This window comes from Monodelphis domestica, chromosome 6 (genome assembly GCF_027887165.1).
Source record: "Monodelphis domestica isolate mMonDom1 chromosome 6, mMonDom1.pri, whole genome shotgun sequence".
Lineage (NCBI taxonomy): Eukaryota > Metazoa > Chordata > Mammalia > Didelphimorphia > Didelphidae > Monodelphis > Monodelphis domestica.
This window is the reverse complement of record NC_077232.1, coordinates 130,506,344-130,528,798: the sequence shown is the minus strand read 5'-3', so window position 1 is coordinate 130,528,798 and position 22,455 is coordinate 130,506,344. Positions and strand designations below refer to the sequence as shown.

The following is a 22,455-nucleotide window of genomic DNA, read 5'->3' as shown; positions in this document are numbered from 1 at the left end:
TGTGGAAGGTGTTTTGTAATTGTGTTCATATAATTCCTGTGTCTGTCTTGGCCAATATATTCCCAAGTATTTTATATTGACTAGGGTTATTTTAAATGGAATTTCTCTTTCTATGTTTAGCTGCTGGATTTTGTTGGTAATATATAGAAATACTGATGCTTTATGTAGTTTTATTTTGTAACCTTCAACTTTGCTAAAGTCATTATCTCAATTAGTTTTTTAGTTGATTCTCTAGGATTCTTTAAGTATACCATAATTACTTGCAAAGAGTGAGAGTTTAGTTTCCTCATTACCTGCTTTAACTCCTTCAATTTATTTTTATTATTGCTAAAGTTAACATTTCTAGTACAATATTAAATAATAATGTTAATAATGGATACCCTTGCTTTACTCTTGATCATTTTGGAAAGGTTTCTAACTCATCCCCATTGCAGAAAATACTTGCTGAAGAATTTAGAGAGATACTATTTATTATTATAAGGAAATGTCCATGTATTTCCTATGCTTTCTAGCATTTTAAATAGGAATAGATGTATTTTGTAGAAGGTTTTTTCTGCATCTATTGAGATAATTATATGATTTCTGTTAGTCTGATTATTGATATGTTCAGTAGTACTGATAATTTCCCCAATGTTAAAAAAAAAAGCCTTGTGCTACTTATGTAAATCCCACCTGGTTGTAGTGAATAATTCTTGTGGCATAATACAGTAGTCTCTTTACTAGAATTTTATTTAAGATTTTTGCATCATTATTCATTAAGGAAAGTGGTCTATATTTGTCTTTTTCTCTTTTTGTTCTTCCTGGCTTAGGTATCAGCATATATTTATGTCATAAAAAATTTGGTAGGACTTCTTTGCTTATATTGACAAGTAGTTGATATAGTATTGGATTGAATTCTTTAAAGATTTGATAGAACTCACATATGAATCCATATGATCTTGGGGATTTTTTTCTTAGGAAGTCCATTGAAGGTTTGTTCAATTTCTTTTTCTGAGACAGGATTAATTAAATGTTCTGTTTCTTCTTTTGTTAATCTAAGTAATTTATATTTTGTAAATATTCATCCATTTCACCTAGATCTTTAGATTTATTGTCATAAAATTGAGCAAGATAATTCCTAATGATTGCTTTAATTTTCTCTTCATTAGAGGTGAATTCACTCTTTTTATTTTTTTGATACTAATGATTTAATTCTCTTCTTTCCTTTTCTATTCAAATTAACCAATTCTTTATCTATTTTACTTATTTTTTATAGAACAAACTCCTAGTCTTATTTATTATTTCAATAGTTCTTTTACTTTCTATTTTTATTAATTTCTTCTTTGATTTTTAGAATTTTTGATTTAGCCTTTATTTGGGTATTTTAATTTTTTTCTTTTTCTAGTTTTTTTAGTTGCATGCCCAATTCACTAATCTCCTTTTTCTCTGTTTTAGTGATATAAGCATTCAGAGATATAAATTTTCTCTTAAGTACTGCTTTAACTGTATCCTGTAAATTTTGATATGTTGTTGCCTCATTGTGATTCTCTTTAATGAAATCATTTAATGAAAATAAAATCATTGTTTCCATAATTTGTTCTTTGACCTACACCTCTTTTGGAATTGGATAATTTAGTTTCCACTTAATTTTTAATTTGTCTTTTCATGAATGCTTATCAATGATATTTTGTTGCATTATTATTTGAAAAAAGTCATATTTATTATTTCTGTTTTTCTACATTAGATTGTGAAGTTTTTATGCCCTAATTCATGGTCAACTTTTGTGTATGTATCATATACTACTGAAAATTAGGTATATTTCTTTTTATCTCTCATCAATTTCCTTCAAAGATCTATTAAATCTAACTTTTCTAAAATTTCATTCACTTCCTTTTCTTCTTTCTTGTTTACTTTTTTGTTAGATTTATTTAATTCAGAATTTGGAAGGTTGAGGTCCCTCACTAATATAGTTTTACTGTCTATTTCCTCCTCAAGTTCTTTTAGTTTCCCCTTTAAAAATTTGGAGACTATGCCATTGGGTACATATATGTTAAATACTGATATTACTTCATTGACTATAGTACCTTTAATCAAGATGTAATTTCCTTCTTTATCTCTTTTAATTAGATCTATTTTTTTTTGCTTTAGCTTTGTCTGAGATTATGATTGCTACTCCTAATTTTTTTTCCTCAATTTAATCCCAATAGATTTTGGTCTATTACCTTACCTTTATTCTGTGTTTATCTCCCTGCCTCAAATATAGTTCTTGTAAACAACATATCATAGGGTTCTGAGTTTTAAACCACTTTGCTGTCTTCCATTTTATAGGTGAGTTCATCCCATTTATAGTTAAGGTGATAATTACCATCTATGTATTTCCCTCCATCTTATTTTCCCCCTTTGATCCTGTGCTTTCTCCTTTCACCCTGGGGACTGGAGCCAAAATAATGGTTTAGCAGTAGTGAAAGCTAGAACTGGTCCAAGAATTCTTCTAAACCAACCTTAAAATAGCACCTCAAAACAACTAAAGTCACAGAAGCAAAAGAAAAGGAGATGGAGTGAGGTGGATTCCATACAGAAATAACTTGAAAGGTAGGCAGAGAGAGTCCATCATCATGGGATAAAGGGAAACCAGACATAAAACTATACACAGAGGATTATGGACTGACCAACCCCTGACCTGCTGCACCAGTTTCTGAGTCTGGGCACAGATCAATTTTAGGATCCTCAGAATACTACCTAACCCAATAGCAGAGCATCCCTCACCCACCCCTTGGGACCTAAACAAAGAAAATTTTTATGGACAAAAAGAGCAAGGCACTGATTCAGAAGGGAACAATGAGAGCAAAGAAGCCACATGCAAAACTTAAAAGAAAAATGAAAATTGGTCTTAGGCACTGGAAGAACTCAAAAAGTAATTCAAAAATCAAATAAGGGGGGGGTAGAAGAAAAATGGTAAGAAAATGGGGGAAGGAAAAGGCAAAATATAAAAATAAAATAGTAGTTTAAAAAGCAAAATTGGTCAAGGAGGCACAAAAATCCAATGAAAAGAAGTTTCTTATAAAACATAATTGACCTACTGGAAAAAAGGTAGGAAAATCCAATGAAGTAAAGAATCCATGATAATTAGAATAGATCTATAGGAAAAGGAGGATCAAAAGGTCATGGAAAAAATCAGTCTTTAATAATTAGAATTGGGCAAATAGAAACTAATGACTTCATGAGATACCAAGAAACAATACAACAGAGCAGTCGGACCATTTCACCAATGCCTCCTCCACCACCTTTCTCCTCACTGCCCTAGTTGTAGTCGTCCTTCGGCCCCAGGCATGGCGTGCGGGATGATGCTGAAGCAACCCATGGAGTTTGAGGTGGCACTTCTAAGCCCCAGCTCGCTGGCACGGCTCCCCCTTGCTGGACCCTGCACCTTGCCTGCAGCCCCCAGACACTGAACCGCTGCCTCAGCCTCAGCTCCAGCCCCTGCCGCAGTCGCCCAGCAGCAAGCGCCACCTGAGGACCCTGGAGCAAATATTTCACAACATCAAACAAGAATACAGTTGCTATCACAGGTGGAGACAATTAGAAGCTGTCCTTAATCAGAGTGAAACCTGCACTTCAGAGGGTCAGTCACCTTCTTTAGGTCTTACAGCACCATGTTCACCAAGTTCATCCTGGATGAAAAAGGACCAGCCGACATTTACATTTTGCCAAGTGAGACTATTGTGTGAAAGCCTTTTAAAAGACTATGAAGATAGGATTCAGGAGGAATATGAGCAAATCCTCAATACAAAATTAGCAGAACAATATGAATCTTTTGTGAAATTCACACATGATCATATCATGTGAAGCTATGGGACAAGGCCAACAAGCTATGTGTCTTGACTTTTCTTTGCAGGTACCTCTGGGTACCTGGTCTGACCTCAAGAGATGGCTACTATACACTTTTGCAACTGGTTTGATATCACATTTCAGCTCCAACTTTGCATCCTGAGAACACTTAAAATATCTCTGCAGGTCCATTTTCATATAACTTGAAAGACCTTGAAAGTTTCTGGTTGCCACAAGCATAACTTTCTTTTCTGCTCAGTCAATAAACAGCTGTGCCCTACCATGAGACATTTCCCAAACACAAAATACATGGAGCAGCTGTTTAGCAATGTAAGCCTTCATTGGCAACTAAGCAGATGGATCGTCTCCCCAAAACCAGTTCTGTAAGGTGTGTGTGTGGGGGGAAGGGGGGATGCGCCCGTGTGTGTGCGTGAATGTGTGCAAGTGAGAATGAGAGACTATGTGTGTGTATGGTGGTGTGTGTAAGTGAGTGTATGCACGTGTGTGGGTGTGTTTTTTAAGTTATTATTTGTACTGTGCAAATTTTCTGATCTTGGGGATCCTGGCTGTGAACTTGATGTATAACAATTATGGTTAGAAATATTTTTTGGTCTACAAGGTCTACAATAATGTTTTGGTGACCATAGAAGGTATAACTGGATTGTTTTGTGTGTGGCTATTATTGTTAAATACAGGGACTATTTTCAGGCACAGAATATTAATCATAATTTAGGACAATAGATGTGATTATGATGACAGAGAGAGGTTTTTGTGGTTGTAGGGTTTTATATATATATATATGGCATGGAATTAGTACAAGTTGGAGAAAGGATCATTTGACCTATGGACTCAGCCTAACCATGCTAAGAAAACACCTTGACTCCAAGCTTTAAAATACACACGTGGAGTCTGCAGCTCACAGCAGCTTGTGTGTTCATTTACACAACCAGGAGTTCCACACTTTTGATTTCTCAGAAGAAAAGGTTTCCCTAAGAGCAGTAGGTTTTGCTTGTTTCAGTGTCACACAAGTGAATGAGGGTGGCCCTGCTCAGTCCAGCGTCTTATTGTTACAGTTAGTAATGGTATGTTCATCTTGGGTCATTAGACTAGAAACAGAACTTTTGATCCCACATTCAGGTTTTTCCAAATTCTTCCAAGATGTTTCTGTGCTTGGCTGCTTGGATATTTTTACAGGGTGCAATCCCTGTTCTGAGTTGATAACATGCTGTTCTCCTTTGAATTTCCAAGGTCTGAGGACAGAAAGTAACCTCTGTTTTGAGGAGGTGGAAGTTCAGTGTACTTTTTGTACTGTGACTTTTCAAGGAACATATTCCACAGCAATGCCTAGTTTCCTTTATTATCATTTATTGAAAATTAAATGTTTTTAGTTTAAATATAGGCTAGAATTTTAAATTAGGGCTTATTTCAAAAAATGCTGAGTTTAGTTCAAATGTCTTCTGGGGGGATAATATTCAGAGACAATTGTTCTTGATCAGACAGCATGGAGAAACCTTTTGGAATAGTCACATTTGCAGATTGCCTATTGATGAATGTCTTTGACTTAAAGCTAACCAAAAAACTACAATGTTATCCTTTGTACATTTTCATTAGATAGTGTTAAGAGCTTAGTTGCAAACCAATAAAATACTTAAGCTATTAAAAAAAGAAACAATACGACAAAATCAAAAGAATGAAAAAATAGAAGAAAATATGAAATATATCATTGAAAAAACAACTGATCTCAAAAATAGATCCAGGAGAGACAAACTAAGAATTATTGAACTACCTGAAAGTCATGATTTTTTAAAAAGTCTAGACATCATATTATAAGAAATTATCAAACAAAACTGTGATGATATTATTGATCAAGAGGGTAAAATAGAAATTGAAAGAATCCACAGATCACCTCCTGCAATAAATTCCCAAATGACAACTCCCAGAAATTTTATAATCAAGTTCAAGTGCTCCCGGGTCAAGGAGAAAATGCTGCAAGCAGCCAGGAAAAAAAAACAATTAAAATATCATAGAACCCCAGTCAGGACTATGCAGGATCTGGCAGCTTCTACACTGAAGGAATGGAAGACTTCAAATATGATATTCTGGAGGCAAGAGAACTGGATTTGTAACCAAGAATCTCCTAACCATAAAAATTGACTATACTCTTTCAGGGGAAAATATTTCCTTTCACTCTTTCCCTCCACACAAATATTTTGCTTTTAATCACCCAGTTCCCCCTTCCCTTCTATTACTTCCCTTCCTATGCCCACCCTTCATATTCCTCTCCTACTTCTCTATATGATAGCATTCTATATGCCAATGGATCTTCTTGTTATTTTCTCTCTGAGTCAATTCTGATAAGAGTAAGGTTAAAGCATTACCTATCACTACTCTCATCTTCCCCTCTTTATCTATCTCTTCCCTTTTCTCTCAATGCAATCTTCTTTCCAGCTCCCCCTTTTTTTGCATATCATGTCATCCTAAATAGCTTAGTGCCATACTTCTATCTATGTATATTCCTTTTAACTACTCTGCTAATGATTTTTTAAATTGAGTTACAAATAGCTTTGAAATATAAACAGTTCAACCTTATTGAATCCTTAAATTTTCTCTTTCTTATTTATGTTTTTATGTTTCTCTTGAGGCTAGCATTTGGAAATCATATTCTTTGTTAAGATCTGGTCTTTTCATCAGGAATGCTTGGAAATCTTCTATTTTACTGAAATCACCAAAATGTGGTTGCCAAAACTGTAAAGGTTTTGGCCAAACTGGTAAAGATAATTTTTAGTGTTTTGACTTAAAATCTAAAAAAGTGGTCACCATGGGAAATTCCCAAATATGAAAAATACCCAAGTCAGCTGGGGATTTATGGAGATTTTAATTAATATAAATGAAGGAATTAAGGGAAGGAGAGAGGAGAGAGAGAGAGAGAGAGAGAGAGAGAGAGAGAGAGAGAGAGAGAGAGAGAGAGAGAGAGAGAGAGAGAGAGAGAGAGAGAGATAATAGCCAACTAGTAGAAAATGGGTTAGGCCAAAATGGCCTAGGCCTGAGCCTAAGGGAGAGCGAGTCAGTCTTTATCACTCACCACAAGATCATCTCCAAGCAAGTCCCAGTCCTTACTTCAACTCTGAACTCCAACTACCTCCAACTGACTTCCAATCCAAAACTCCTCAATTATCTGAACTGCCTTCTCCTTTTAAAGAAATTTTCTCTTATGTCACCTCCCCTAAATTTTCACGTCTACCAATCACAGTAGATGCTTTTTCCCAGGACTGCCCATTCTTAGTTCTCATCTTCTTTTGTTCTCACCTTCTCTGGTTAGATTAAATCCTCTGAGTACTTCATTCCTCTTTTGGTAAGCTTGCCTTTTGTAAGTTGCTTGACCTTTTAGGTACTAATTTAACCTTTATAGGTACTTAGCACCCTTTTGTATTAGATCTAAAAATAGACCTAGCTCGAGGTTCTAGCTTTACTATAAATATGAGTTAGGGACTTTCATTGTTCAATCAGGAGTTTTAAAATTTATCTTCTCCTAAGGCACTGTCTGAGTAGGGTGGAGTAATTTTAAAAGTTCTCAATACATTCCTGATCAAGTATCTTCATTGTTAAAAATGGGGAATAGCTTGATCAAATCTCCTAAGGTACAGTCTGAGCAGTTTTTAAGATTCACATTACTAAGTGGCCATTTTTCTCCCCAGACAGAATATCAGTTTTGAAGGGTAGGTTATTCTTGGTTGCAAACCTAGTTCCTTTGACTTCTGGAATATCATATTCCAAGCCTTCTAGTCCTTTAGTGTAGAAACCACTAAGTCTTGTGTAATCCTGACTATAGTTCCATGGTATTTTCTCTTTGGTAGCTCTTGAATTTAGCAATAATATTTCTGAGAATACTCATTTGGGAATTTATTACAGAAGGTGATCTGTAGGTTCTTTCAAATTCTATTACCTCTATTCTTTTAAAAGAGTTCAAGGGGGCAGCTGGGTAGCTCAGTGGATTGAGAGCTAGCCTTAGAGACGGGAGGTCCTAGGTTCAAATCTGATCTCAGACACTTCCCAGCTGTGTGACCCTGGGCAAGTCACTTGACCCCCATTGCCTAGCCCTTACCACTCTTCTGCCTTGGAGTATTGATTCCAAGGTAGAAGGTAAGGGTTTTATAAAAAAAAAAGGGTTCAAAAGTATGAATGATTAGTATCACCTAAAGGAGTTGGGAAAAGCTTCACAAAGGAGGTAAAGGGTCCTAAGAGAGATGAGTAGATTATAGATTAGTAAAGCAGAGATAGAAGACATTGCAGAAGAAGTGAAGTGGTCTGAGATCAAGGACAGAGAGGAGATGAATAAGTTCAAGCCAACAAAGAGATTTACTTGGTTTCTATTCCAGAACTCCTTTATTTAATTCCTCTATTTAACAAAAGCCATCTAGAACTCCTGTGTTTAACCAAAAAAAAAAAAAGATTGTCAAAATCATCTATAATGAAATAGATGTAAGCCAGACTTGAGTGAGCAGCAGAGAGATCAGGACTTGATTCCTTGGCTTACCAATGTCTCATCCTTTATTGAGTTGTACTATCCTGGTCTTTAAACCCAAGCACCCAAAACCAAGAAATTTGATCTTAGGAAACTTAATAAGACATACTAAGTTTCCTTTCTGAGCCCCCAACCCATTCTCAAAAATGCTCATTTGCCTAAACCAGAATGATTCAATATTTAACAGACTGAAGGTAAAATGGATTAATCCACAATATCTTTCATATTTATTTGTAAGCCAATAAGATAGTGGAAACATGCTTTATAATTTGAAAAATAGCTTATGACTAGTTTTCATGTAAAGAATGCTAATTTAGGAGTCAGGAGACTCTCTGAGCAACTTGCTTCATTTTTCTGTTTACTCCTTTCAAACTGAAGTGGGATGTGCTAAATGTTCCCTTGCTTCCTTCCAGCTTTAGCATTGTTCATTAGGGTTGGTTGGTTGGCATAGGGCTGCCCTTTAATGGCAAAGCCCTACAGTAATATAGTCTTGTTTCATTTTCATAATTGTCTCATATCAAATTTTACTTGGGAACATTTAACCAAATCAAATGGTTGACTCCATTTAAAACTCCTGAGCAACTTATCCACAGACTGGATTTAATTACAATTGATCTAAGCTAAAGGCAGTGTGTGGTGTCATGGAAAGTGGTGAATATGGAGTCAGGAAGACCTGGGCTCTGATCCTTTCTCTCATACTTGCTGGCTGGGTAAGCCTGGGAAAGTCACCGCCTCTTTGAACTTCATACAACTCTCTAAGACTTCTGCCTTTGATGGTGGGAATTCCCAGATAGCCAACTGTCAAGTGGCCAAATGAAAGGCCAAGTGATCTTTCTTGAAGATGCAAGTAATAAGCCAGGAAGACCTTCCTGAAGAGTTGCTCATCATGCAGAGAACATGAAATTCTCCTTGACTTTCTCCCCAGTTCTTATACTTAACTTTGACAATGCAAATAGCTGAATAGCTTGGGTTCTTTCATTCTGGTGGAATGAACCAATGCTCATAGATTTAGAGTTATGAGTGACCCGACAGGTGGTCTAATCCAATTACTTCATTTTACAGATGTTCCCAACAAGTGAAAGGATTTTCCCAAGGTCACACAGCTAGTAAAGATCAGAGTTGGGATTTGAACCCATGCCTTTCTGATCCTAAGTCCAACACATCATCCACTACACCACACTGCCTCTCCTGATAAATCTAATGGGGCAAAGCAGGGAGCCTGAGTCAAGAATTAAGATGCTTATTGTGTCCTGGAATGGCACTGGAATTTGGAGGTTACCCTTTAAATTGAAAGCAACTATGGAAGAAACAGAAAGTCTTCCCCAGACTAGATGTTGTTACTGCCATTATTCTCAATTTGTTCTTTGTGTGCAGGATAGTCAGACATGCCAATCCAAACACCAGTAAAATATGATTTCTCAGTGGGAAAAATGTGCATCTAAATATTAGTTTAGTTTGATTCATCACATTCAGAGGAAAATGCCACTCTGGAAAACTGAGCTTCTACAGACAGGCCTCTCATTTCAAGAGGAATCTCTTAGTGCCCTCTAGAGGAATTTCGTTTTTATTGACACATAAAAAGAGTGATATCATGGCAGCCTTCTCCAGACTGGAGATGCTGCTTACAATAAATTTCTAAGACTGAACTGAGTTTAGAAAATCACAAATTTTCAACTTTTCAAATATAAACAAACCTGCCTTAGAGCTAATGACGTTTAAAGGAACAGTAAGCAGCCTGAAGTCTCCTGAACATGATAAAACTCTTTCCATAGGATTTAAAGTTGACTTTTATGGAATTTATTGTCTGTGGACCAAGCCTCTCATTTGACTGATGGGGAAACTGAGGGTCAGGACAATTAAGTATTTTATATAAGGTCACAAAGGTAGTAAGTTTCAGAGCTGGTCCTTCAGAACTCCAACTCCAGGATTCTTTCCACTTTTTCTCTTTTGTACACAGAAGACTTAGCAGTCTATCTCTCTCCCCACCTCACCCTTTGCTTTGTTGCAAACCAGTTGAGTAGCTGTAGAGGAGATTTCTGGAGTAGGTGGCATGCATGTGGTGGTGTCTGGTGTACAACATTATCATAATTCTCATCCTCACCATCATCTAAGTGAAGATACTTGGAAGTACCCAGGGCACATTTAGGAGTTTCACTGGCAACCTGTAATTATGAAAAGAACCAGGCAATACCCGCAGGATCACCCAATAAGATGATAATTGTATCCCTTACCTATCTATTTAAGTATCTGACTAATGAAATGACAGGTTGTGGGGAAAGACCTAGAGTACCGTTGAAAAATTCTGATCTTCTGACCATGAACAAGAACTTGTTATTCCTGAAGCCACTAGTAATTTGGGAGAGAGATGGGAATGCTATTTTACTTACCAAGAATGCTTTATTTTTTATGATATTTTATTTCCTATATAATATGAAAATTATATATATATATATACATATTTTTTTAAACTTTAAGTTCCAAATTCTCTCCCTTTTCTGACCCATCTTACTTCCTTCCCTCCCTAAGAAGGCAAGCAATCTGATATGGATTTGGCATGTGTATAATTATGTAAAATGTTTTTCCATATTAGCTATTTTGACTATATAGTACATTAAAATTACCTTAAGGGGAGCTCTATGATTTGCCTTAATAATGATTACAGAGTCAAAAATTCGTTTATTTAAAAGGCAGCAGTGGGGGCAGCTAGGTGGCACAGTAGATAGAGTGGTGCCAGGTCAGGAGGCCATGGATTCAAATCTGTCCTCAGATATTTCTAGATGTGTGACCCTGGACTTAACCCCAATTGCTTAACCCTTGCTTATCTTTCCCTTTCCATAAAGGATTAGAATTCAGACTAAGACAGAAAGTAAGGGTTTGAAAAAAAGTTAGCAGACGGGACCAAATGGTTACTAAAATAACTTGATTTGAGACAAATTGGTTATTAAAATAACTTGATTTGGATTTTTGTCATTTTTGAAATTAAGGAATAATAGAGCAAGTCAGGGAATTACAGATGCTCTAAATTATACTATATTTGGAAGAAACTAGTGCTGGATTAACAGGGTGTAACCATATTTCATGAGCAGTTTTGGAGAATGATTTGGGTCATTCATTCCCAGAGGGAATCAGGCAGCATTGAAGCCACCCTTATTACACCATAGCCCTGATGACCTAACTTTGTGCAGAGGGGTGGGATAGGTTAGCCAAGCAGCTGCTTTTAGGTCAGTCATGTGGGGAAAAGAACCCAGGAAAAGCATCACAGGGGGATCTACGGGCAACAGCATTTGGGGTCAAGTGGCCAAGCTGAGGAATATTGGGAACCAATAGCAGTGGGAGAAAGCCCAACATGGTACACACATAGAGGGGGTTTTCTCCACAGGGGAAGACACACAATTCCCAAAGCAAAGAAGCCTTGGCAATAGCAATTATCACAATTAACTGTCCCCAAGCACAGGTGACTGCTAAGCAGGTTCCTTGCTTTCTAGTCACTCATACCCAGTTACAGTCACATCAGCTTAGCTAGCCTTATATAGTGTTAAAAAAAAGATCTCCTGTTACTCAAATCAATGTTATGACCAATCATAATTCCAGAGGAATAGTGATGACTTATGCTCCTCACCCCTGACAGAGAGGAGACAGACTTACAGTACAAAAGGAGATATATTTTTGGACATGGCCAATATGAGAATTTGTTTTGCTTGACTGTGTATTTTTTGTGAGGATTTTGTTTTCCTCTTTCTTTCATTTGGGAGGGACAGATGTGAGGGAGAAAAATTTGATTTTTGTTTATCAAAATTTTTTTTAAAGATCTCATTTTCCAGGGCATCTGGCACATCTCCCAGACTAGAGCATCTCAACAGTCTTTTTTAAAATAATGAATTCTATTTAAATTATAATAATTCAAGAACATAGCATTTTAAAATCTCTTCCCTCACAATTGTCCTATGAAATTGGTGATTAAAATATTATTATATCATTTACCTATGAGCAAACAGAGGCATGGAGAGATTAAATGGTTTTCCCATGGTTATATAGCCATCACTGGCAATACTGGGATGTGTCAATAGTTTTTATGAAAAGAACGTATGGATTTTAGGGGTCTGTAAACTTAATGTGAGTGAACAGTATGACAGCAGAAGAAAAAGAAAGTTAATGCAATTTTAATACAATTACACTTAAAAGAGCTATGATTTCAGCAATGTGGGTATAGCTTCTGCCACTGCAGATCATGACCATTCTTTGCCTCAGGAAACAGTTTTCAGGAGATGTAATAGTCACACACACACACAAAAAAAGGCCCCCAAATCACCTGGGAGCCAGCCTTCTGGTAAAAAGCAGCTCTGAATTTAACTAGGTTAGTCCTGCTGTCCTATCTACAACTCTACTTCTTTCTCTTTCTTTGATTTCATCAATCTGCCCCTCTACTACCTCATTGAGACATTTAGGAGATAATTAAAGAATTTCCCATCATCTACCCTGGGTTTGAAACCTTTCATGGCCTTTAAGGAGCCTGTATCAACTAGCTCTAGATGTTCTGGAGTATTACAGAGAATTTGGACACTGGCACTTTCAGAGAAGGGTAATGAATTTGCCAGAAAAGGATCAGCTGAAAGAAATTTGGATATTTAACTTGAAAAGATACCATAGGAGAAGATATGGTTGTAGTATCTAAAGGTCTATCATTAGAAAGAGATTTTAAACTTTTTTTAATTCGGCTCCAGAAGACCAATCTGCATAGAGGCAGATTTTGACTTAAGAAAGACAAATTTCCAGACAATTCAAGCTGTCTAAAATTGGCAATGCTTGCCTCAGAAAGTAATGACTTCCTTTCACTGGTAGGTTACTATTCATTCATCAAGGAAGATACAGAAGGGGTTCATGCCGCAAGTATGAGTTGACTAGATGACAAGAAATCCCTTAAAACTTTGAAATCCTAGAAGAAATGAAGTTCTGAACAATGACAAAGTTCAAGGAGACAGTGTTTCACTTTTCTGATTCCACACTTGGGTCCAATTGACCAAGACTATTACTACTATCCTCTCTGTAATTCTCTTTCTTCTTCCTTCTAATCTGCCCCCTTTGATTTCATCAATCTGCCTCAGCACTGCCTCATTCAGACAATTAGGAGATAATTAAAGAATTTCCCAAAGCCTGGCCCCTTCATGTCAGAAAGCCATTTATTCTTCTCTGATGCATCTATTACCCTATTATTTTCATTTGGACTATTTGTACATAGTCCTCTCCTGCTCCAGACTCTCAAATTACTGATTTTTATGCTTCTTCCTTAGCATTTAATGTAGTTCATAAATTCCACTTTAAAAGTTTATGCATAAATCATGCTAAAAGCACCAAGGACTCAGGAGCTGCCAGCCAAGGAGGCTGGGAACCTCAGGCCACCAGCAACAGCTCTCAAGCCCTGGACTTCAAACCAAGAAAGATTTCTTTTTTACTTGCAAAGAAGTAATTTAAGGTTTTCTTTATAACTTTCCCTGATACTATATCACCCCGAAAACAGGAAAAAGCCTCATCCCAGATGGAAAACAAGATGTTCCTAAGGAATGTAACATTTTTACTTTTTTTTTTTCAATTTAAGTACTGAACCTTCTGGGTTTCAGTTATGCTTAAAAAAAGAAAAGAAAGAAAAACGGACAGAAAAGGAACCTCTGTACAGAAAACTGCATGTGGCCCCTAAGGAAATATAATTGATTCTGGGCCAAGGCAGAAAGGTTGTAAGTTCAAAGCATTTTGGGAGGGGAAAAAAAACACAGATATGCTTCATCTCCAACACCCTTTGTATGATTTAACTTGATGTCAGTAGCATTTGAGGCAATATCCTTCTGACAAGATGCAAAAGCAACATTTTATCAGCAGTACATCTGGAGAAGATCCCATATTCCTGGCTGAAATAAAGCATTGACATTCTCCTTAACCCAAATGCCCTAGTTACATTCCTGGTGAGTAAATTGACCAGGTCCTTCATAGCGGAAAAACTTGCTCCAAGGAACTGCCTGATACCTTTTTGGGGGGGAGAATAAATAAATATTCTACCCATGAAAATGTTTTGGGTTTTTTTTTCTTTTTAAAGATAGAACCTAGCCTGCACTTTCTTTTAACAGCCATAAAATATCTTTTAGAGAACATAATAATAATACTTGGCACTTTTCATCCTGAAAGCAATTGTAAACATTAACTAATCAATCTGTCCAGCAGATGTAGATGCGTGAGGTAGGGGAATACAAGATGATTATTTCCATTTGAGAGATAGAAATGAAAGGCATGGAGGAACCAAAGCACAGAGGTCAATACTCAAGCAGAAAATTGGATCTCCTGACACCTGTCCTTGTTCAAAAACCTTGCAGTTGTCCCCCTTCTATGCATAGAGCTTGTAGGGTAGGAAAAGGGAAATCGTCTCTTATATTCCAAACCTGCCTGTACAACTCTAGCCAAACTCCCTACACCTGACCACCTGGCTCCTACCCATTTGTTACCTTGGCTTGAGGCTTTGGGAGGGAAATTAAATAAAAAGAAAGGAACAGAGAGGAAAGACAAGAGACAAAAGTTTAGGCAAAAGTTTAAGTAGGAATGGCATTCTTCAGTCGTTCATAGCCACTCAGAAATTGAAGAGCCCTAACAAATACCTGAAATCTGACTCTCATCCTCATCAGATCATCAGTGAGTCATTTCTTGTGATAGTCAATGACTTTTCCCAGGACTCGTTCTTGGTCGCTCTTTGGTATTTGATTACCTCCTTTTTCTGGAAATATGTTCCTCCCATTGTTTGTGGAATAGTCAACTATCTTCCTTCTTCTTTGGCATTTCCTTCTCTGTCTCCTTTTTTATATATAATTCCTTCTCCACATATCTAATTTGGGGTATTGATGCAGTGGATAGAACCCTGGGCCTAGAGTCAGGAAAACCTGAATGCAAATCTAATAGGTCAATACTATTATCTCCATTTCACAGTTGAGGAAACTGAGGCAGAAGTTAAGTGACTTTCCCAAGGTCACACAGCTAAGAAGTGTCTGAGGCTAGATTTAAACTCACATCTTCTTTACTCCAGGTCCAGTGCTCTATCCGCTGGCCCATCTGGCTGCCTTTAGAGCCTTTAGGCAAGGCCTGACCTGGTAGTCTTCCATTTCACCAGAATACAATTGATGACTCCCATTTTATCTAAGGTGTGTGAATAATCAAGCAACCCTGATGGGTTCTAGGCAGAAATGGGGGAGAGAAAAGGATCAATATAAAGGGAGAAGATCCTTCCAGTAATGGTATGTCCTTCTGCACAAAGATGTCCCAAATTGGTGGGAAAGATCTCATTGCTATTTGTGGTACCACCATTCTTCCATCTTGGAAGTCATGGCCTCTATCCAGTCAATCCCGGTCTTGTTTCAAAATCCCATTCCAGCTAGATCTCTCTTCTCTATTAACTTAACTTGGTGTCCTCTGCACGTTTAATAAGAGTGTCTTCAAAGCCTTCCTTCAAGTCATTAAGAAAAATGTCAAAGAGCACAAGACCCAGAACTGCTTGTCACTTGGAAGGAAGTTGTTCCTTCACTGGGATGGGTTTTAAGATTTATGTATCTTTCTCTGCATCCAGCCTAAAATTTATCCTCCCTTCCCCATGTAAAAATAATGGTCAATGAATTGATTATTAATTATAAATTGATTTAGATATTCTGCTTGCTGTGTTTACAAAATATCTTCAGGTTATATCAATGAAGTAAAGCTCATCAGTGAACTTTTCAGGGCCAGGTGCAAGGATGCTAGGGAGACTCTTGTTATATAAAAATAAACTATTTATTGAAAATATAAGGATTAAAAAAAATCTAACTCTAAGGGATTCTAACTCTACCCAAATAGAACTCCTGTTTGGCTTTTGTTAGGGATGCTCCTCATTTTAGGGGAAGTTTTTGGCTGGGAAATAGTAGGGGGGCAGAGTTTAACCTGTTACCTCCAATTACAGATCTCCTTTTTGGGAATATTGAACTTGGTAAAAAAAAAGCCTCAGAATTGTAAAAAGGAAGTGGGGGGGGGAGAATCTGACTCTGCTCCCCTGGTTAATCTGGGGCTTAATCTTATAGAGATAGGAACTTTGTCTTCAAGGCTTTGGCTGGTTTCTGAGAAACCCTCCTCTGCACAGTTGGTCATACACTCAAAGAATAAAGGTGCAGGGCTTGTTTATGATCTGGATTTTTAAATTTAGTTTGTCTTGGACCAATCTCTAAAATTCTAAAGCAGTCGATTGGTACAGTGAACAAGTTAACAATTCACTCCAGTTCTTTTGTTCAGTATTTCACATTCTAGGGTTCTTTGAATGTATGAAATGGGCCAGTAAGCAATTGCCCAGGACTAGAATAGTTCCTAAAATGTTTCATTCCTTGACTTCCTATATCACATGGAACAAGTGGCAATGAAGCTAGCCATAGCTGTCCCTTGGAGACAACAGAAAGAATCTTGGAATCAGTATAATGTCTTGAAGGGTTGGAGGATCTTCAGACCAATGCTCACCTGTCTTCTCTGCAGACTTTACCATCCATGATGCAACCTGAAGGAAGAGGCAGGAAAGATATTTCCTTAGCACTCATATACAACCATTGGGATTTGGCCGATTCTTATTTCTATCCCTGTGGAGTGAGGGAAGCACAGTAATAATGACATTAAGATTCATTATAAGCCATTTGGATGTCTCCTACGATGATCAGAGGAATTTGTTGTGAGGAGAATTATAAAAACACTGCTGGATCTGGTTCTGAGAGTTATTAACTATATATGCATGCATGTATGTATACGTGTGAGTCTATGTAGACAGCTGAGAGACAGAGAAGGAGATACAAGTATAATGAATTAAATTCTCTCAGCTGGCTGATCTCAAGTAAAGATTGGATTTTTGGAACATATAATTTATGCACTCAATAAACCATCAAAAAACAGTAAACCATCAAAATACAAAGTAAGGTATCTCTTATTCACCCAATTACCCATCTTTCCCCTCTAAGTTCCATGTGTATAAAATGTATAAAGTCAATCTCATATGAGCTCTCCAAGATATCTCTCCAAGATATTTGCTAATAAAATTCAACTTATTCTGTAAACCATAGAAAGACTGATCTACTCATCTACCCAAAGTATTAAATAGACAGGAACCATTGGGGTTTTGCTCCTGGGCAGTAAATATGGAGAGTGCTGTAAGGATGAGTGCAGGGGAGGATTTTTGGAACCCTGACATGAGAGCTGAGGCAGTCAGCGAAGGTGGGAGAGCAAAGGATCCTAGGAAGGAATGCTGCCCTGGGAAAGTTCTATAGGGAACTAGGGGCTTTTTGAGCTGAGTCTTTGACCTGGCAAGACCTGTTCCTGGGTTGAGGATTTCATCTAAAGTACCAGAAGACATCCTTGATCCTAGATTCATTTCTGTGATTGATCCAGCCTTTGCTTGACACCTTCAACCACCTCTTAACTGAGGAGAAGATCCCTCAAATCCCAAAAGGGGGCTGTGGACTCACTGAAAGGAGAGCCCAACTCTCAGGCTCTGCCAGTCCCTCAGGACCTCATCTAACTATTGATTATATAGGCTAGTCAAACAGATGCATCATAATAACTGTGAGGTTACTAGTTGGGGAACTGGACGAAGAAGTCTGAGATTCCCGAAAATACGCAGCTCAGGTGACGGATCGCGTAGGAATACACCAGGGAAACCGAACCCCACTTTCCTCCTCCTCATTTACCCTGAACCCCTACATTAAACTTGGTTGACCACAATCAGATGTAGTCCAGCCTGTTGACTTTGAACTGAGGAGACATCTGAAGCAATTCAGCAGGGAGGCATTCAAACCAGCCTGCCCTGAGGCAAGCCCTCCTGGAGGCTTGTCTCCTAATCACTCAGTGTCGGGAAGAAGACTGGGATTATCCTAGGTTAGAGTTTAGGGGGAACCTTGCCATCAATGTCACACTCTCCCCCTTCCTCAGGGAACCTCAGGACATCAGTGCACTAATTGGCTGCTGCCCCTCTGGGTGGGGGTGGGTGGGGGAGGGTTGAGAGGAAAGGAGGTGCTCACCCAATGGGGCATCTACTCTCCCCTCTGTCTGTCAGATCCTCCTCAGATATTCCCTGTTAGACTCCACTGGTACACCATCTAAGTCAGTGGAAGGAAAGAACCTTCATTTTAACTCTAGGCACGTCCATTTTTTACAGTACTTTCCAGGATTTGCTTCCCTTCTTCAACCCATCTTCAGCAGCGTAAGTAAATGCTTGCAAGCTTCTTCCCTCTTTCATTCCCAACCCTGAGCCCTGGCTGACTCTTTCCCAAGTCTCCCGCCTCTCTCCAGCAATGCAGAAATCTTCCACCATTCTGGGATGTGTCCCTTCCCCCTGGATTGCTTATGAGGTGAGCTTCTTTCTCTCCCTCTGCAGAAGGGTAGGGATTCCCCATGCCTTGCCTCAAATGTCAAAACTAGTTGTTGTTGGATACGTAAACACAATGTCTTCCTTCTCAGACAGCCCATTGCTACCGCTGAGCCCACTCCAGTGTTTGCCACTTATGAGCATTCAGTGAATTAAAAGAGTCCCGTCCCCCCCCACTTTCCCATATGAATAACTTTGTCCACACTATCCCCTAACACTAGAATGGGATCCTTCTGGCCCCCACTATGCTGGAGGCTCCATGACCATTTAATAGGCATGTTGTAGAGGGGATTCAAGCAAACTACATAACTCCAAGATTCTTTGATTCTATTCTTTTCCTCTTCAATCCTATCTCTACTTTCAAAACTCAGCTCACATATCACTTTCTCTATAAAGATTTCTTTGATCACTCAGTCGGATTGTTTTCCCTTCGACCTCACACAACACAAAATATATTTCTTATATACTTGTAACGAAAGGAAATAGAGTTCAATTATCCCAGCCTCTTTACTATTACAGATAAGGAGACTGAAACTAAGGGAGATAAAACAACCTGTCCAAAGTCACACAGAGAGTTAAGTCACAAAGCTAGGATCTGAATCCGTATCTTCTCACTCCAAATATGGCTCTCTTTCCACCTACCCCCTTGGGATACAGATCACTACCTACTAGACTTTTGGGACTTCATTCATACAGGGAACACCACCGGAGTGAGGAAACTCTTCTATCAATGGGTGTCTCAACTCTCTCTGAAGTGTCTTCTCATAGCAGGGGTTTCTAACTTTTTGTGTGTCAGAGACCTCTGGTAATCCGATGACGCCTATGGACCCTTTTTTCATACTAATATGTGTTGATTACATTCTGATTTGAAGGAAATGTTAAATTTCAGTTTCAGGTTAGTGAAAAGAGAGATGTGACATTTTCCCCATCCCACTTCATAGACCCCCTGACATTTCTCCAAGGATTCTAGGTTAAGAATCAGGGAGGCTTGTTGTTCTTCTCACCTTGCTTCTCCACTTAGCCTTGCTTCTGGGAAAAGGAGCACCCACAAGAAAATACAAATCCTAGGAGGTTTTGTCACCACACAGCACTTTGCCAGGGGTTGTTTCAGGAGTATCCTACAATCATTTCCATTCCTACCCTGGTTATTCAACCCAACAAACATTCATTAGCAACCTCCTATGTACAGGACACTGTAAACCTTAAAAATTTCGCAGACTTATGAATGTTAAAAATTTTACTCCACATTGAGGAATCCTCCAATTCCCTACTTGAAATAATTCCCTACCAGATAGTGAGAACTCTACTTGAATGTGAAAACTCCTTGCTATGGGAGTATCTCTACTCCACCCCTACTTAAGACTGCTGTAGGGGAGAAAACTCCTTGCTATGGGAGGACCTCAATTCCACCTTACTTAAGACTGCTTTAGGGCAGAAAACTCCTTGCTAAACAATGAAAGTACTTGAAAACCATACTTATAAAGGAAAGGAGTTCTTTGAGCCATGCCTGTTTTTGGAGTTGATATAATGGGATGCTAGGTGCCTATAAAGGTGGTGCAACTTATAAACTACTTAGACCTAACAGGTGAAAACTTACTCAGAGGCTTTCTCTTAATGAAATTAGTCGACACAGCAGTAATTTTTTTCTGACTTACTAAAGAGACTAATCTACTCAGCTGTGAATTCAAAATGGGCTGTCTTTTGGAAAACATCTACAGTGATTGGTAGATGGAAGAACTTAGGGGAGGTGACATAGAAGATTTTGCCCTTAAAAATAAAAGCTCAGAGAAGAGCTGGAGTTCATTCCGAAACATTCAGTTTGAGGAGGACTCATTCTGAAACATTCAGATTGAGGAAGGACTGATTCTGAAACATTCAGATGGAGGAGGGAGCTGGTGAAAGCAGCTGAGATGATGCTGGCCTGGTGTCACTAGAATCCTTGCTTAGGCAGACCTTGTGGTGAGTGTTAAAAGACTGACTGACTGATCTCTCTCTCTTAAGACTCAGGTCTAGGCCATGTTGGCTTAAGGCCCTTCATACTTATTTCTCTCTTTCTCTCTTTTCTTTAATTCCACATTTGTATTAATTAAAATCTCTATAAAACCCAGTTGACTTGGGTATTTGAATAATTGGGAATATTTCCCTGGCGACCACCTTATATTTGATTTAAAACCAAGACACTGTAGTGAAACATATTTTCTGTGGTCAAATTTACTCACCCTCTCTTATATCTATCACAATTTATATCTTCCACCATTTTAATCACTACAGTTTAAGACCTCAACCATTTTAAATCTCACAACACTGTGCTAGACTCAGACAAAAACCAAGTGGTCCCTGACCTCAAGAAGCTGTAATTAGGTTATTGCACTTATCCCAGTTTAGTGTGGGGAAGAAAATGGCTAGAATTGCACCTTCCTTACCCCCCCCCCAGCCTCATATCCAAGTTTACATCAGAAGGGGAACCAGATTGCTTCATTTTTAAAACTTCTATTGATTCTTCTTTATACCACAATCATTTTACTGATGTCTTCTACACCCACCCACACTCTACCCATTGAACACTCTTTTTAATAAAGAAAAATAGCCAAGAGATCCTAACTAGCACAATGATACTGTCTGACAGCATATGACACATTCAACACCAGATTTGTCCTCCACTGAAAGAGGGGGGTGCATTTCATTCTCTCTCTTCTGGAATCAGTTCTGGTCTTTCCCTTTCATCTGTTCGGCTGCTCTTTAGGGCTGTTTTCATTAGCCTTTATTGGAATCATTTTGAATAATGTTTGTGTTCTGCTTACTATGCTCTGTATCAGGTCATCCTCTCCCCATGTTTCTCTGGGCTGATCATATCTAATGGCACAGTAGCATTCGCATACATTCACATGTTTACTACAGCTTGTTTAGCCATTCCTTACTCAATGGGCAGCTGCTTTCCCTCCAGTTCTCTTTGCTAACTGATTCACTTTTCAAACCATTATCCAGGGAAGAAGGATCTCTTCCCATCCTGAGTTTCCCAACAGGGAATGCCTGTTTTGGCTAGGTATTGTGTGCCTGCCTGTGGTCCTGAGTTCAGCTTATAGCTAGCTGTATAAATTAATCAATAACCACCAAGAAGTACTACCATCTGCATTGTGTTCCTCATCAATTGTGTATTTGTAAACAACAGTAAAATCCCCCCAGGGCTTGTTGGAAAGAAAATGGTATTTTGTAGCATTAATTCTAACTAACCTCAACAATCAGCAGAAGACCTAAGAAATCAGGGTGAAGCAGCGAGAAATCGATACACACACATACACCCATCAGTCTATCAATATGCATGTTCGCTTGCTCTCTTCAAGGTTATCTTTCCTTTGCTGCTTTGGAGGCTCATTTTCTACGTCTCCCCTGCACATTTGAAAACCAGGTGAGAAGGGAAAGAAAAGGCAACCTTAGCTATCATCATTGATCTAATCAGAGGAAAGCAGCCCATGCCTGCTTGAAGGCCATGGGGCTCAGGATGCCTCACACACACATAGGAGGGGAGCTTGCAGCCAGAAATTTTATATAAAACATGAACGGAGATTTAAACAAGTACAAAAATTCTCTGAATGATGAATGTCTAATACCGCACGCCCCACTGACTTTCCTTTCCATCAGTCCCATCTGCTATAATCTCCTCCCCCTTTTAAATAAACAATTCTAGTATCAAACAAACAAAACTCAGGAACTTCTTAATATATCTAAG

The 22,455-nt window shown here is 38.3% G+C and overlaps 1 pseudogene; it reads left to right on the top strand.

Moving 5' to 3' along the window:
* Positions 1-3,308: 3,308 nt before the first annotated feature.
* On the top strand, positions 3,309-3,861 carry LOC100015409 (akirin-1-like; annotated as a pseudogene).
* The last annotated feature ends 18,594 nt before the right edge of the window (positions 3,862-22,455 follow it).